At 45.7% G+C, this 14,341-nt stretch overlaps 1 long non-coding RNA gene across 1 annotated transcript; it reads right to left on the bottom strand.

Moving 5' to 3' along the window:
- Window positions 1-4,298: 4,298 nt before the first annotated feature.
- On the bottom strand, window positions 4,299-10,166 carry LOC121835976. Its single transcript, XR_006077746.1, has 3 exons — window positions 10,095-10,166; window positions 8,001-8,048; window positions 4,299-4,528 (listed from the first exon to the last, which is right to left on the bottom strand). It is a non-coding gene; the product is annotated as an uncharacterized LOC121835976 (long non-coding RNA).
- Between the last annotated feature and the right edge of the window lie 4,175 nt (window positions 10,167-14,341).

The raw sequence follows: 14,341 nt of genomic DNA, 5'->3' as shown, positions 1-14,341 counted from the left end.
CTAAACTTCACGGGGTGCAAAATAAAAGCAATGAAGGGTTGCGGTTAACAAGTGTCAAATAAAATTGTCGAATGAACACACACCAACGGAGGAGGCAATTTGTCAGGAATGCTTTCAGCCTTTCCACTCTGGTGAAGAAGGAAGACCAGCGAAGCTGTACTATGGTGGAAATGAAGTAATGGCCGGCCGCAAGTCGGCAGGCCAGAGTGGAAAGTCTGGAGAGCTTGCCGCCATCTATGCGCGACGGCGGCAACCAGACAAGCGGCAAGCCGGTTGTCTGGTTGTCGTCGTCATTTATAGATGGCGGTAGCTGTCCAGAGTTTAGTGTCATCATTTGTTTGCTGACGGACACGACACTGGGGAAACTAGCCCTTAACAGCTCCGCTGTATAAAGAAGTGCGTGTTTGTGTGTGTGTCGGGGGGGGGGGGGGGGAGGGGGGAGGGGGGAGTTTCAAAAACATACGGTGTTGTAAAGGTTCCTCTTCCCTGCATCTTTGGCGCAGACCAAAATGCGTGACTCCGGAAACTACTTTGCTTGCAAAAACGCTCTTACCAAAAAGCACGTTTTTGTCGTGCCAGACGCTCGCGCCGTTCCTAGTGAAAAGCGTCTGACTCGCTACTAAAAGGTCGTGGGTTCGAATCCCGCCTAAAGTTCTTAATTTTTTTCCTTTAAGGCAAAATAATTACTTTTAAAAGTGAAATCATTTGAGACATACGGTGACCTTTAATTCGCATTACATGTCATGTTTTAATCACTCTCATTCCACGCGTTATGTCACGTTTCACGTGAGCATTGTGGGTTGCTTGAAATTCTTGCGCTAGGGTATGTAGCTCTAGCTGACGTATGAACCTGTCGACCAATCAGGATTTTCCAGTCACGCCACCGACATCGGCTTTTCTGCGACAAGAGCTCCTTAACGCTATCGAGTTAAAATCATCAGTTAGCAACGGTGATGCTCATTTGCAAATTAAATTGACCGGCATCTTGTCAAGAACAAACCTCAACAGCCAGGCTATGCCAGCTTATTCTGCATAAGAAAATGTTCACTTGGGCAAGCGCTATTTTGGGCCATATTCGATCTGAGTGCGAAGGTGCATATAGATTAGAGTGAACACTTGCGACTACTTCTTGCTGCATGATTAGTGGCGTGCATGCGGTGCTGAGTGTAAACAATGTCTGGTTAGAACAACAAGCATTTGAATTGCCGTTCGGTGATTCTATAAAAATAGACTGAAAGGAATTATCCTAAAACTTTTGTTAAATTCTGAAAATGTTATTGCTTTTAGCTCAGTTGTGTCATCATCATATACATATATATTATGAAGTGTATTTCGTAAACCTTATTTCATAATTAGCATGAGCTCCGAGGTGCTCATTTTATAATTTTATGTGATGTAATTAATTCCTTAGTTCAAGGACACAATCACGATTTCATTTTTAACACTGCGACACAAAGTTGTACCAAACACGGGTATTTTAGGTGACCTACCACACTTTGCGACAACATTCTATACCGTGTAAATAGATCAGCTTGTTTTATTTTACTTAAACACGAAGAAAGCACAATAAAACTCAGTATAGTTATAAATTTGAAGCTGATCTATTTACAGGTATTTACCAACCAGCTCAACTCTTTACTCTTGTACTTATACATTTTGATTCAGGTAAAATATATGTTACATGGTAACCAAAGGGATGTAGAGTCGTATGAACACGACGTTATGTATGTTAATGTAAATTTTTTTCTTACCTTTGCGTCGAAATTATATAACTGAATTTAATATTTTTGGTACCTAAGAAACAAAATTAAATTGCACAGACGATCGAAGAAACTATATAGTTCATCGTTTCACGGCGTAAATTGTGTATGTTGCCAGAAGAACGCGAAAAATATATTCTCAATTTAGTGGTTCAAACCGGTTCGAACCGGTTCGAACCGGTTTGAACCGTTATTTTTTGCTTCCCGGAACTGAACCGGAACCGAACCGAAAGCCGTGAACCCGAACCGTAACCGAACCGATAAAAATTTCGGTTCGACACTCTGGCCTTGACAAGAACCCCGCGGGCCTAGGTCGTTCGTCCGATAATTTCGTTTCAAGCGGCTTCGCTTCTTTGCGGCTTCTCTCCTGGCCTTTCTTCTCCCCCGCGAGTAATTTTCCTCTCTGTGTCGCCTTTATCCTCTCCCCACCACCCCTTACCTTTCCATGTTCCCGCTTTTTGCCCACCCCCTTTCCGTCTCTGGGTCTCTTGGGTCGGGTGCCGGTGCCTAACAAAGCTATTTGTGTTGAAAGTCGAGAGAGGTGCTGTTCTGTCCGTCCCTATGTTTATTCTTTCTGTTTTTATTTTACTTTAATTACTCGTCACTTTTCTTTAAATATGAGCATAATACAGTAACTAGAGAAATACGAGCAGAACATTCAGCAGCAAAAAAAGAGCAAGTTCAACACAATAGAAAAAAAACGAAGTGGAGAGTAGCCAAAAAGAAAACACGATTTTTTGTGTGACCGGTCACTAGAACCACTAGAAAAACGGGCAAGGCATGTACAAATATACGAAAGACAAAGATCAAGTAAGACAACGCCGAGTGGCCTACTCGGCGTTGTCTTACTTGATCTTTGTCTTTCGTATATTTGTACATGCCTTGCCCGTTTTTCTAGTGGTTCTAGTGACCGGTCACACAAAAAATCGTGTTTTCTTTTTGGCTACTCTCCACTCTCCGTCGCCTTCCATTGTGTTTTCTTCTCCGAGGCAGGAGAAAACACTTCGCGTTTATTTTTTTTTTACACCGTTTCACCCTTTCCAACTTCTTCGACGACCTCCGCCACCTGCACAGACATGAAACGCGGTTCCGTGCACCCTCGATTCGCGGCTTCACAACTCGCGTAACAGACGATATAGCTTCGCGCGAGGTGGCCAAATTCTCTGTATCTTTGATGTGCGCTACTGTATTCTAGCACACTCATGAGGCACGGCTGAAAAGCGCCCGGTGCGAGGCTAAAAGCATCATCTTCAAGGGTACGCCATTCAAGGGGGGGGGGGGGGGGGCTAAAGTTGCTGAGATGTCCATGACTTGGAGTGCGGAGACGGAAAGGGGGGGGGGGTCAAAATGCATGCCTATATTATAGGGTCCGCAAGATTTCGGGGGCGGGGGGGGGGGCGGTGCTGCCGCCCCATAAGCCTCCCCCCTCCCTCTGGCTACACCCCTGGTACGGACGATACTTCCTTCGGTTTACTTTTCGCGGCATGGTGGTCGAGTCGACTCCTCACTTTACAGTAGGGTTCGGGGGGAGGGCGGGGGTTAGGTTAATAAAGCAGTGCTGAGATTCGATGAACGATCGATATCCCGCACCCAGTGGCGTCACAAGGGGGGGGGGGGGGGGGGCGGACCGCCCCGGGTGCAGGGCTCAGGAGGGTGTCGCGACGGGCCACGAGAGCGGGGGTGCGCGGCGGGCTACCACCCCGGGTACCACTGACCCTCGTGACGCCACTGCCCGCACCCACCCCTTTTTCTCTGACTGGTTGAGCTTTTGTTCATAGGAGTGTCCGTTGTCTCCATGGCCGTCTCTTAATCCAATGTTCAAAATTCAGGAGACTAAGAAGAACGGAATCCTACAGTTTCGGTGCATACTTTGCTCGCCAAAACAAACACACACACAAACACATTGTCATCAGAAAGAACAACAAACTCTATTCTACGGAAACACATCAAGGTAAACTGGGACACTTGCATTTCGCATTGGCTGTACATTGTAACGTTAAAACCAACTTTTTCTTTTCTTGTGAATAACAGGCGAAACACCCGAGTCAAAGGGGAGCTTTTGTAGATCGCTTTTTTAGCTCCGAATCTTGTAGCGGAGGTAGACGCTGCTACTTAGCATGCGCACCGCTAGCTTTGTCTGTACATTTCCAGGGATCAATTCCGGAGACCGTTACAGTAGAGGGATGGCGGCTGTGGTTGCAGTTTTAGGTGCCATGTTGCTTACAGGGGAACGGAGTGCACCTACACTCTTAATCTCAAATACATTCTATTTTTACAAGGATTACCATAATACGGGCGTATGAGAAATGAAAAGTAGTGTTGCAGAACATTTCTTAAAAAAAATATAAAAATTGTCTCTCTTGTTTTCTGGATAATTGTATGGAAAAAAATAACGTGAATGTAATTTGTAACGTAACGATAAAGTAATCTTTTACTTTTTCAGCAAAAGTAATTTGTAACGGTAATCCATTACATATGAGGTTCGGTAATTTGAAATTGTAATCCATTACATTTTTCAAGGAACGAGCACAAGTCTGATTGAGAGTCGGTGTATTTATTCAAAAAATCGAAGGGCGTCTTCGGCAGTTCTCGAATAATCCGCCATTACTGTCCGCACTCCCGCTGACAGTCTGCCAAAGTGGCGAACCTCTGGCAGTCGTGTGGACCGGTCACTGACGCTGTGGTCACACACCGGCCCGTTCCCGGATTGTAGCGGGCTGTGGTCGTCACTGTGTGGCCTGGGTCCGGGTTGCCAGGATTGGTGCAAGCTTTGGGCAACAAGAAAAACACAGGGGGGAATGTGATGTTTCTGGCGTTGGGTATATACCAAAAAAAAAAAAAAAAAAGGCGGCGACGAAACGAACACGAACCCAAACCAAAAACCGAAACTGAAACGTTATTTTATTTGAACCGGATCAAAACCAAATCTGTAAAGGAACATTTGACACTGATCCCAAACCGGAACGACAGCATTATCTCAAGTGGCGATTACCGGTTCATCAGGAAACGGTTCGGCGTAATGAAATCTGAGCTGCGCCTGTTTTTGCGCGTGGCGATTGTTGACGTCAGCGGCCTGGAGTTACCTAAATACACGGCAACAATGTAGAGACAAGTCAGGAACGAGTAAACAAATAAATAATTCTCGCACGTAATCCTGCCCTGTACCTGGCGTCGGAAAGTCGGTTCGAAGGCGGAAGCTGGCTAGGCTAGGAGGCAAAAACCAAGTTTTTGTTCGCTTGCTTTCTTTCTGCTAAACAGTACTCCACAAGAAAAGAAGCAAGTATCATGGTTACCAAAATAATAACAAAACCCGACACGCTGCTTGGGGGTGCTTGTTCTGCTGTTCCAGAAAGCCACGGCGGAACCCAGCGCCGAGAATGCTGTTGTGGCAATGTAAAGCAAGGGCTGTCGCATCACATACAAACGCAGGCGCCTGGACACCGATCGCATCGGTAGACTCCGTTGCATATTACCATAGGCTGCTAGGCTGCTACGAGCCATCGAAGCCAATGGAACGTCGTATGAGTGTCACGTGACCTTCAAGAGGGGGCGTGCAGTCACGACGTGCACAGTGCTGCGGTGGCTCGGGGCATCTGCTGCGTTCCATCATAAGCTGCAAAGCACTGTAGCTGGACGCTGCTAAAGTACAATTTTCTTTTTCTTTTTTTGGTCGGTTGCGTTTTATAATATTCTCTTTCAAACAGTTCACGCGGTATTTCTTGTCTTCAATCCAGCATTTCAGTCATTAGAAACGGGCAGCCCGAGTGTGCGTTGCGTGCTGGGTGACTGACCGTGCATGTGAATACTCTACTTCAGTTCTGTTTCCCAGCTTCTGTACTAGGCCATAATTTGCGTCGAGTGGTGCGTGAGCTAAAGCGTCAAGATCACCGATCAAAATTAAACCTATATTTGTTCTGCTGTTATTACTTTGCACAGCGCGGCTTCTGGTGACTCTGTTTGTAGTACTTTTCATAAATGTGACGCCAAGTTGAGGGCACGTTTTTTTGTTGTTGTGTTTTTTGTGTTTTTTTTTTTTGCGAGGGAGGGGGGGAGATAAAGGTGAAAATGTTTTTGAAAAAGAAATGAGTTAGGGGTTAATTTTCGAGTATTTTTATCACTTTAATCTGAATATCACGCTCGTTTTCTCCGAAGTTGTAACTAAACGTGAGAAAACATGAAGAACCTCCGATATTCTGGCCGCCAAGAGCGTGTTTTTAACGTTTTTCAAAATAGCAAGAGTGCGCGTGTATAGCGTTGAGAGGCGGGAAAAATGCCCGAGAGCGGAGATTTCGAGAACTCTGGATATGACGCTAAATATACACGAGAGCGGAGACTCCGTGCACCAAGTTGAAAAATAATCGCGATATTCGTGGTCGTGGAGGCCAAGTAAAGACTATCTAAGTATTTTCCTCAAATACAGACGCGCTTCAGTTTCCCTTTAACAACTGCGGTTTAAAATGTTTTGTTTTTGTTTAGCGGCATAATTGGTGTGGTGGAAGATTATGGCATGGCGACTAAGCTTAGAATTTAACCGAAGTTTTCAATAACGCCATGAACAGATACGCAGGGCCTAGTGTGCCTTTGTTTTCCACGCAAAGGGGAACCTTGATTGTTGTCCTTTACAACTGCTGTGCAGTAACCGATAGCGAAAAATATATAAACACAAAATGAGTCGATAGGGCTCACAGCCCTCGGTTGTCACGCTGCCGCCAAACCTAAAAATGTTCCTTACATGGTGGCCAGACTAGCAATTGTAGCGTGACTGCTCTAAAATTTCTTGATTTGAAGAAAAAGAAAGGCATATAAGTATAATGTTTTGTGTGCAAATATTCCTCGTTCAGAGAAGGAAGTAGTAATTGTATTATGTGCGTCTGTTTAGGCAGCCAGAAATTAGTAAGCCTCAATAGATGTCTAGTGTCTTGCTGTAGATTAGAAATCTTTTCCAGTGCAGTAGCACTACAAGCCTGGGGTCTGTAACGTCCATAGCGACGTAGTGATTCACGACCGCACGCCGGTACACGGTCCTCAGATCGAATCGGGCAGGGGTTGGGATTGAACCCATTAAATTCCTCGATTTAATCCCCACCCCTAAGCCTACTAGTCGCGATGTAGCAAAAAAAGTTGAGCAGAATGACGCAAAATAAAGAGAAATCCAATCGCACTCAAACTGCTACTTCAGGCATTGCACTCTCGGAGCCAAAAAGAAACGCAAAAAAAATATCAGATTGTTTACACGGTTTTTACTTGACATCATTGCCCCATGTTGGTGGTCAGTGCTCCCTGTTACTTCCTAGAATAGAAAATTGGGCAGAGACACTTAAGACTACTTACTGTAGGAATGCGAAAGCATTCCTACGCTCAGTGCGCTCCTACAAGCAGCGAGCCACGTCTTCCTATCGCACACGGCGCCCCGGCGGTGACATAACGCTCCTACTGCGCAGGCGCGCCGAACCCTGCCGCCTTCACTACGGCTTCCGTGACGAAGCATTGCGTTGCTGTGCTTTCCTTTCTGTTTTATTGTGAAAGGGGAATTAAGGGGCCGTTTTTCTTCTACAGAGGGTGACAGACAACGGTTACAGACAACGCCGGCTTCACTCCATGAAACAGTTAATGTTTTCGCATTAAAACAAATTTTGTGGTTCAAGATGTATGCTGCAAAATGTAAACACTCAGCATCACGCCACCACAATGGCATGGGCCGTGAAATCAGCGCAAGTTATGTATCGGTAGTTCCATCAGACTTTCACAATGTGTTTTTAAAAAATGCGGAGCAAGTTGCGCACGGGTTCATCCGCTGTATTTTGCAGGTAACCAAACTTGGTGACAAACTTTCCAGAATAATATTTGCGCCGTTCAGCGCCTTCTTCGAGATGTGCTGGGTCCCTGTCCAGATTTTCAAATAAATACAGTAAACTACAAAAGAAACTAAAAAAAACTCGTGTTTTGGAATTGCTTAAATATATCTCGTGACGTGAGATGTTGGGCTTTAGTTCTTAGAGGGCAAATAAAATTTGTGTTATACCTTTCATCACTGCGTACTAAGATATTTATATTTCGGGGCGAGATGAGTACCTCTTTGAGCTGAGGCGAATGATGAGAATAACACTAGCTGTGTCCTGGTATACCGTACAAGTGCTCCAAGTCAGAATTCAAATATAATCCACCCTTCTTGTTCTACGCAAGCAGAAATCTCGGCACAGCACCATAATACCGGAGTTGAAGAAGGGCAAAGTCACGTACCTTGGGGATAGGCACACGCGTGTTTAGAACTTGCACGCTGTACAGCATCTGAAATCGAGACGAAAAAGTGGACCATTCGATTATATTTTATCCGTAATCACCGAACAGGTAGATAATACGTATGTGTACTACGTGTCTGGTATGCCATGGCCATATTTTTGTTAGTCGCCACATTTTAGCAGATGGAGGTGTTTAGGACTCCATTTCGTCAGAGTTCCTAAATGAAAGGCGCACTTTGAGCTCTCTACCCGTCCGCACCTTCATTAGAGAGTTTTAGTAAGTCGTTTCGACACATATGTTTCATCCTCGAACGCTCCGCCGACAACAATTAATGCTCATGCGTACTCGAGTCGCCGGGGGATCCGAGAGGCGTTTCTCGTTCGTTTCTCCCACTCCAACTTCTGAAGTCGTCACCGCAACGCAACCAACACCGTTGACGACTCGGAAGAAATGCAAACGTCGGCCCACTCCGCCCGCCCAGCCCAGAGTTAGGCTAAAGCGCGAAACACATGTACGACGAAACCGTCCGATCCGACGTCCGACCGCGCAATACGACGGTCGGAGGCGAGGGTTTTCAACGCTCTCCGATGCTACGAAAACCCTTTCCCCCGAAGGTCATTCCGGCAGTCCGCACGTCGGATCGGACAGTTTCGTCGTACATGTGTTTCGCGCTTAACCACAGCGAAAGGCCATTTGCCATCCTGTTACATCAACTTTGTCTGAGATGTCGAACCAAATGATTTCGAAGACTACTCACAATGGCAAGGGATCGGAACTGCAGTAAACAACGCGTGTGATTAAATTTTCGTGGTTCGGGCTAATAAGCCGCCGTGGGGACCGCGCGCAGACGAATTCCTAGGGTACACGACTTGAATTATTGTTCAAGTTCAAGAGTATAGAGACGAATCATCTACCCTTCTGGTCATTGGGACACATTTTACTCTAACTTCAGAGTTCTTGACATTCCTCCCGGTAAATGTTTACTTGGCTGTCTAGGTGACAACATTGTGCGCTGTGAAACCCGAGCCACATATATCTGCACCCTGCGGAACGTTTCAAATGTTTACCATGAGATGCCGCTGACGGCCAAACGGTTGCGTTGTCTAAACGGTTGCGTTGGTATTGCGAATCGCTAAAACGCCTTTACGTTTAAAATACGTCTTCACGAAGTGGAGCAGCTTCACCGCGCATGATTTTGAAGCCTTGTGATTGAAAAACGACTCGCTAAAACTTCCAATTAAAAGTGTCTGCGTGACAGTGCAAATTGTATGGGACTAATTTGAGGGAGTTATTGCAGACACTTTTCTCCTCGCGCCGACATGCGATTCGTCATGCGCGTTGACTTTTGCTACTCTTCAAGTAAGGTATTAGCATCCAACATGGCTTACTCCGGCCGTTTTGGCTGGAGGCCATGTTTTATGCATATTTGGTATATCGGCCAATAGTGAGGCAACGGTGTCAAAAAATATTTCTGACGACAGTTCGGGCAACAAATGTCCTACTTGTAGACGAGCGCGTCCTTATTTTGTTATTGGTTCGTTTGTAGGTTAGGGCCTGATAGGGTCATTTACTCTATGGCCTGGTTACGGTGCATCGACAATGAAACTCGACTCGCACGAAGGTTTTGTTTAGGTTTTCCTTATTGTTAGGAAAACTTCCTTTCTTTTGTTTTCTTTAGGGTATACCCAGATGGCCATAAAATAGAATGCATAAGAATTAGCCGATCGCAGAGAGATAGAATAAAAGCACCAAAGTTGGTCGCTAATTTTCCACTCATGCGCGTTGAGGGAACAAAAATGCAAAATAAGGAGCAACAAGGGACGTGGAACGCGGCCGCGCCCCCGTCTGGTACATACTACGTAGTGACAGTTCACAACAAGAGCATCATATAAGAGTGAGCCATCATGGCACTCTCCCATTTCAGCACGCTCTACCACTGCCAGTCACTTGTAGAGGTGTCTGCGTATATGTCAATGGCAAGAGGCGTTGCCTATCATGATGGCAGTTCTTGCTTTAAAGTGGTCTTTTCTTAGGGCTCCTTGGTCTCTAGCTCTAAAGACTGTGCACCGAACACAAGAAGAAGTATATACTCACTGCACGCCACGGCGAAGCAAAGGACTAGCAGAAACGCCGCCTTGGTTGAGTATGCAAACTTAGCTGCCATATCGCTCGAGCTTGTCGTTATGGGAACTGATGAAAAGGACACGCGCTGAATAGGCTGATAAGCGGTCTTTTATACGGCTACTCTAATACGCAATCTACGCTTTGTGTCGTTCTGAGTGGGACTACAACACATTTTCAGATAATTTATCTAACTCGAAATGCGAACGTCCGGTAATTTTTTCGGGAAGTTCGGAACCCCGAGCGAAAATGTGCGACAAACGATGAGTGTAATTTGTTTTCTATTTCCACCGTTTCCCGCCACAGTTGGAAACAAACTTTGAAGCTGTCATAGGCTCACTCCACGGCACTTAGCTTCAACTTTTTGGCGAATCTTCGAAAAAGGAGCATTAAGCACGTCCGTTTCCCACCTTGTTGTCCGAATAATTTGGCCAATTATAAAAACAAAAGCTCCTTCATCCTGTGTCCGAATTGCTGGGTGTTGTTGTATACACGTGGCGGAAGTTACTATTTTGTATGTTTTTGAATATTTAAAAAAAATTTGACACGGACCCACAGTGAGCCTCGACTGCCTGATGGACTCATTAAATAAGCGTCCCTTTATCGCCATGTTCAACACGTTTCCTGGTCATCACGAGTCGTATACACAACGAACTAACTCGACATGGCAGCTAAGTTTGCGTACGTTTCCAAGGTGGCGATCCTGTTGGTTCTCCTCTTTGCCATGGCGTGCCGTAAGTATTTCTTGCATGTATATTGTGTGCATTACTTAGCACTGGAATGAGTAGACTGAAATGTGCGGCTCGCGAAAATCACAGTCAGTTGGATGAGGCCCCTGGGGATGAAACTTTTTCGTCCAAACTGTTGTCCATGCATACCTGATTTTTCTCAAGGTACGTATTCGTCGGGTGATCGGGTGATTTCGAAGATACTCATCGAACGACAGCGCATACCGGAGGGGAGGGGGGTGAGGGGGGAAGACAGAAGTTAACCTTCACTTGATCACCATTTTGGGCGCTTAGCGAGCTTGGATTAAATTAGTTGCCAAAAAATAATCAACGCTCCGAAGTAAGGACACCAGCTATTTCGGCGCTTAAACTCATTGTTACCAGTTATCAAAAGCTTTATTAGAATTTAGAGGAAACACATTCCTTCCTTCATGAAATATAAATAAGTGAACGACATAAGAAAACAATATCGTGTGAGCTTCCTGTCACCACATCTAAAGCTCAGGAGGCCGCGTTTTTCAATGCTGGCAATCGCCAATAAAATTCCTTTTCTAAACAGTTTCAAGCAACCTTGGGGGTCGCCATTCCTATCTACGATGGAATTAATTCCCGATCAAATTGACGGCAACGCTATAAGCTGTTTCTGCACGTTCTTCTACAACCTGCAAATACGTGGAATTTGAGCTCGAACACAAGTCCACGCCAATTCGCATTTCTCTGGGCGTTGAATGATCTGGGCCATGTAACGCAATTTCAAACTTGGTCAAGGCTCGTAATCTGGTTCGAGTGAAAATCTTTATTCTAAACTTTTTTTTTTATTCGTGAAGTCGTGTTAATGACTGAATGGCTAAATTCAACTTCAGCTTTCAAACAAGTCAACGCCTCCGTGTTTCTGTTGATATAACTTCAGTAGAGCCTTATATTTATGAGGTGTTATCGAAAGATGCTAACGCTTAAGGTCTAACCGAGCAATATATGGAAAGAAAAAAAAATACTGCTCTGGAAATCTGAGAGTTTAAATTTTAGCTTTTAACGTTACGTGCGGCTAGTGTTAACGTTTCGTTCCCACTACCGCTACAAACAATATATTCCCTGGTTCGTCAAACAACCCAGTTTATGTTTTGACTCGCAAATCTTCATAAGTATGATACTTGTTCACAAACACGTTGATTTGTGTGAGGTCGGTGGAAATCAACTCTAAATAAAAAGGGTATTTCAACGTATCTTTTTACAAGTATCTCACACTTATCGCTGAAGTTATGAAAGGACCTAACGTTTCGTGTCTAACGAAATAGAAAAAAGTAGCAATCGTCGATAGTCGGTGCCACCAAAGTGTCATCGGTAGCCAACAAATAGTTATTTTGGTTCTGTTCTTTACTGTTGTCCTACAGATTTGAAGCGCAAAGGGACAGAGCAACCAATAGGTGATGAATCGGGGGTAACACTATATGCGATCGCTGGTAGAGCAATCTGGGGGCTGAAGAAACTTCTACCGTCAGGATATGTTTTTCTTGGCAGCGAAAAAATTTTACATGTCCCCGTACCTCATTTCAGAAGCGGATCGTTCCAACTCTCGGCACACATGTGCTTACCCTCAAGGTATGTAATCGTCTTGGTACCCCCTTGTCGTTCATGTTGCAATGCCGTGCAGGAACGTTGCTCCTTTGTAGAACAAGCGAGAACATTCTACACGGCGGCATATATTCCGACACTGACAGTTATATCCGCTGTAAAAATGGGCGCTTGCACGTAGAGGTCTCGAGTTTTCATCAAATGTGTATTTTAGCACGTCGGTTTCGCGTTACTCGAAACAAGTAATGTAAGTACATTACCCGTTACCGTTTTAAGAATGTAATGAGTTCGTTACTACTTTACAAAGTAAAGTAACGCGTTACCGGTAACGCCGTTATTTGTAACGTGTTATCAGTAACGCCGTTACTTGTAACGTGTTACCGCCCGCACAGGCGTCGCTCGACGTCTCCCAAAGCAATGCGTGCGCGCGTGAGGCGCCAATGCCCGTTTTGACCCACGTTGGCTTTGGCCATAACCCGGCGTTCACGCCGGAAGTGGCTTCCCAGTCACAGAACAATCAGAGTCCCGCAAGGAGGAAGTGAGGTCGTGCGTACCTTCTGCAACCTCCAAATCAGTCTCGGTGCAGGCGACGCAGCAGGGTCTATACGACTGTTTTGGTACTGATACTTAGATTCCTGTAACGCAAACTTAATTCGAAAAGTTTATAAGCTCTAAATAACCTTCCTTGTGCAGTACCAATGCTCTATAACTAGGCGGTTCTGCGACGTTTTAGGCCCAGTCGATCTGCTGACACTGCGTAGCACCAGACTGACGCGAGCAGGTCCATGTCCCCATGGGGTTTGTCTGATAGCGCCAAGAGGACAAGACCTGGTTATTATGTCATCATTAGTGGATCCGCGACCCCCCAAAGTGGCAAACGCGTAGAAGCTCAAGGAAAGACGCCGCTAATTCGAACACGCATCCGTCTTGGCGTCGCGACATGCTAGTGTCGCCTTCGTTGCGAATCGCTTTGAGACGCGACGACGGTGCTTCTGACGCTCGCTAGACGGCATCGCTTGGATTCACTATAGTGATGCCGTTTGGGAGGGAGAAGATAGCGCAGGCCTTGTCTTCCAGGTTGGTTCGCCGCCCTTTCTCTCGTCAGGTGCGTGTTGATGTGGGGAGACCCGGACGCCGATGGAGCGCGTTATTAGCGCACCCGAGTGGTTGGGCCTTTAGACGTTATTAAAGATATAAACACAAGGACGGAAAAAACGACAAATGTGTCCTTTTTTCCGCCCTTAGGTTTGTACTTTCAGTAACTACGTTAGCCCGCATGTCTGGGAACCAGAAGACATCTTGCAGCAATCCGGCGAAGTATAGTTTAATCTAGTACCATACTAAACGCCGGAAGGCCCCACTTATTCCCATTGTGTGCAGCTTGCATCAATCCTGGCAACCCGGACCCAGGCCACACAGTGACGACCACGGCCCGCTACAACCCGGCAACGGGCCGGTGTGTGACCACCCCGTCAATGACCGGGCCCCACGACTGCCAGAGGTTCGCCACTCTGGCAGACTGTCAGCGTGACTGCGAGCAGTAATGGCGGAATCTTCGAAAACTGTCGAACACGCCCTGCGTTATGTTAAAAATAAACTGACTCGGAATCCATGAGTGTCGTCCATATTATTCTTCCATCTTGAGAACGCAAGACGGTGAACACGCGTCTGAAGGTGTGTTCGGAAAAGTAGCATAATATAAATGACTTGCGATATCCGATGTGTTTTATATTTTTAGTCATTTTTTAGGACTTCGAGGCGTAGGCGAACCCTGTCAAGGGACTCTTCAGTCGTTTTTTGAGGCACCATAAAAGCTCTGCCATATACATTCATTGACAACCGATACTTATTCGGGAGGATGAGCTTGTCCGAGTCATAGTTACGCGGCGTCCTTCGCGCTTAATCTAGCAACTACCCCAA

This window comes from Ixodes scapularis, unplaced genomic scaffold, assembly GCF_016920785.2.
Source record: "Ixodes scapularis isolate PalLabHiFi unplaced genomic scaffold, ASM1692078v2 PGA_scaffold1__304_contigs__length_218370807, whole genome shotgun sequence".
In the NCBI taxonomy this organism is placed as follows: domain Eukaryota; kingdom Metazoa; phylum Arthropoda; class Arachnida; order Ixodida; family Ixodidae; genus Ixodes; species Ixodes scapularis.
Note: the sequence above shows the minus strand (reverse complement) of the source record. Positions and strands in the feature narration are given on the sequence as shown.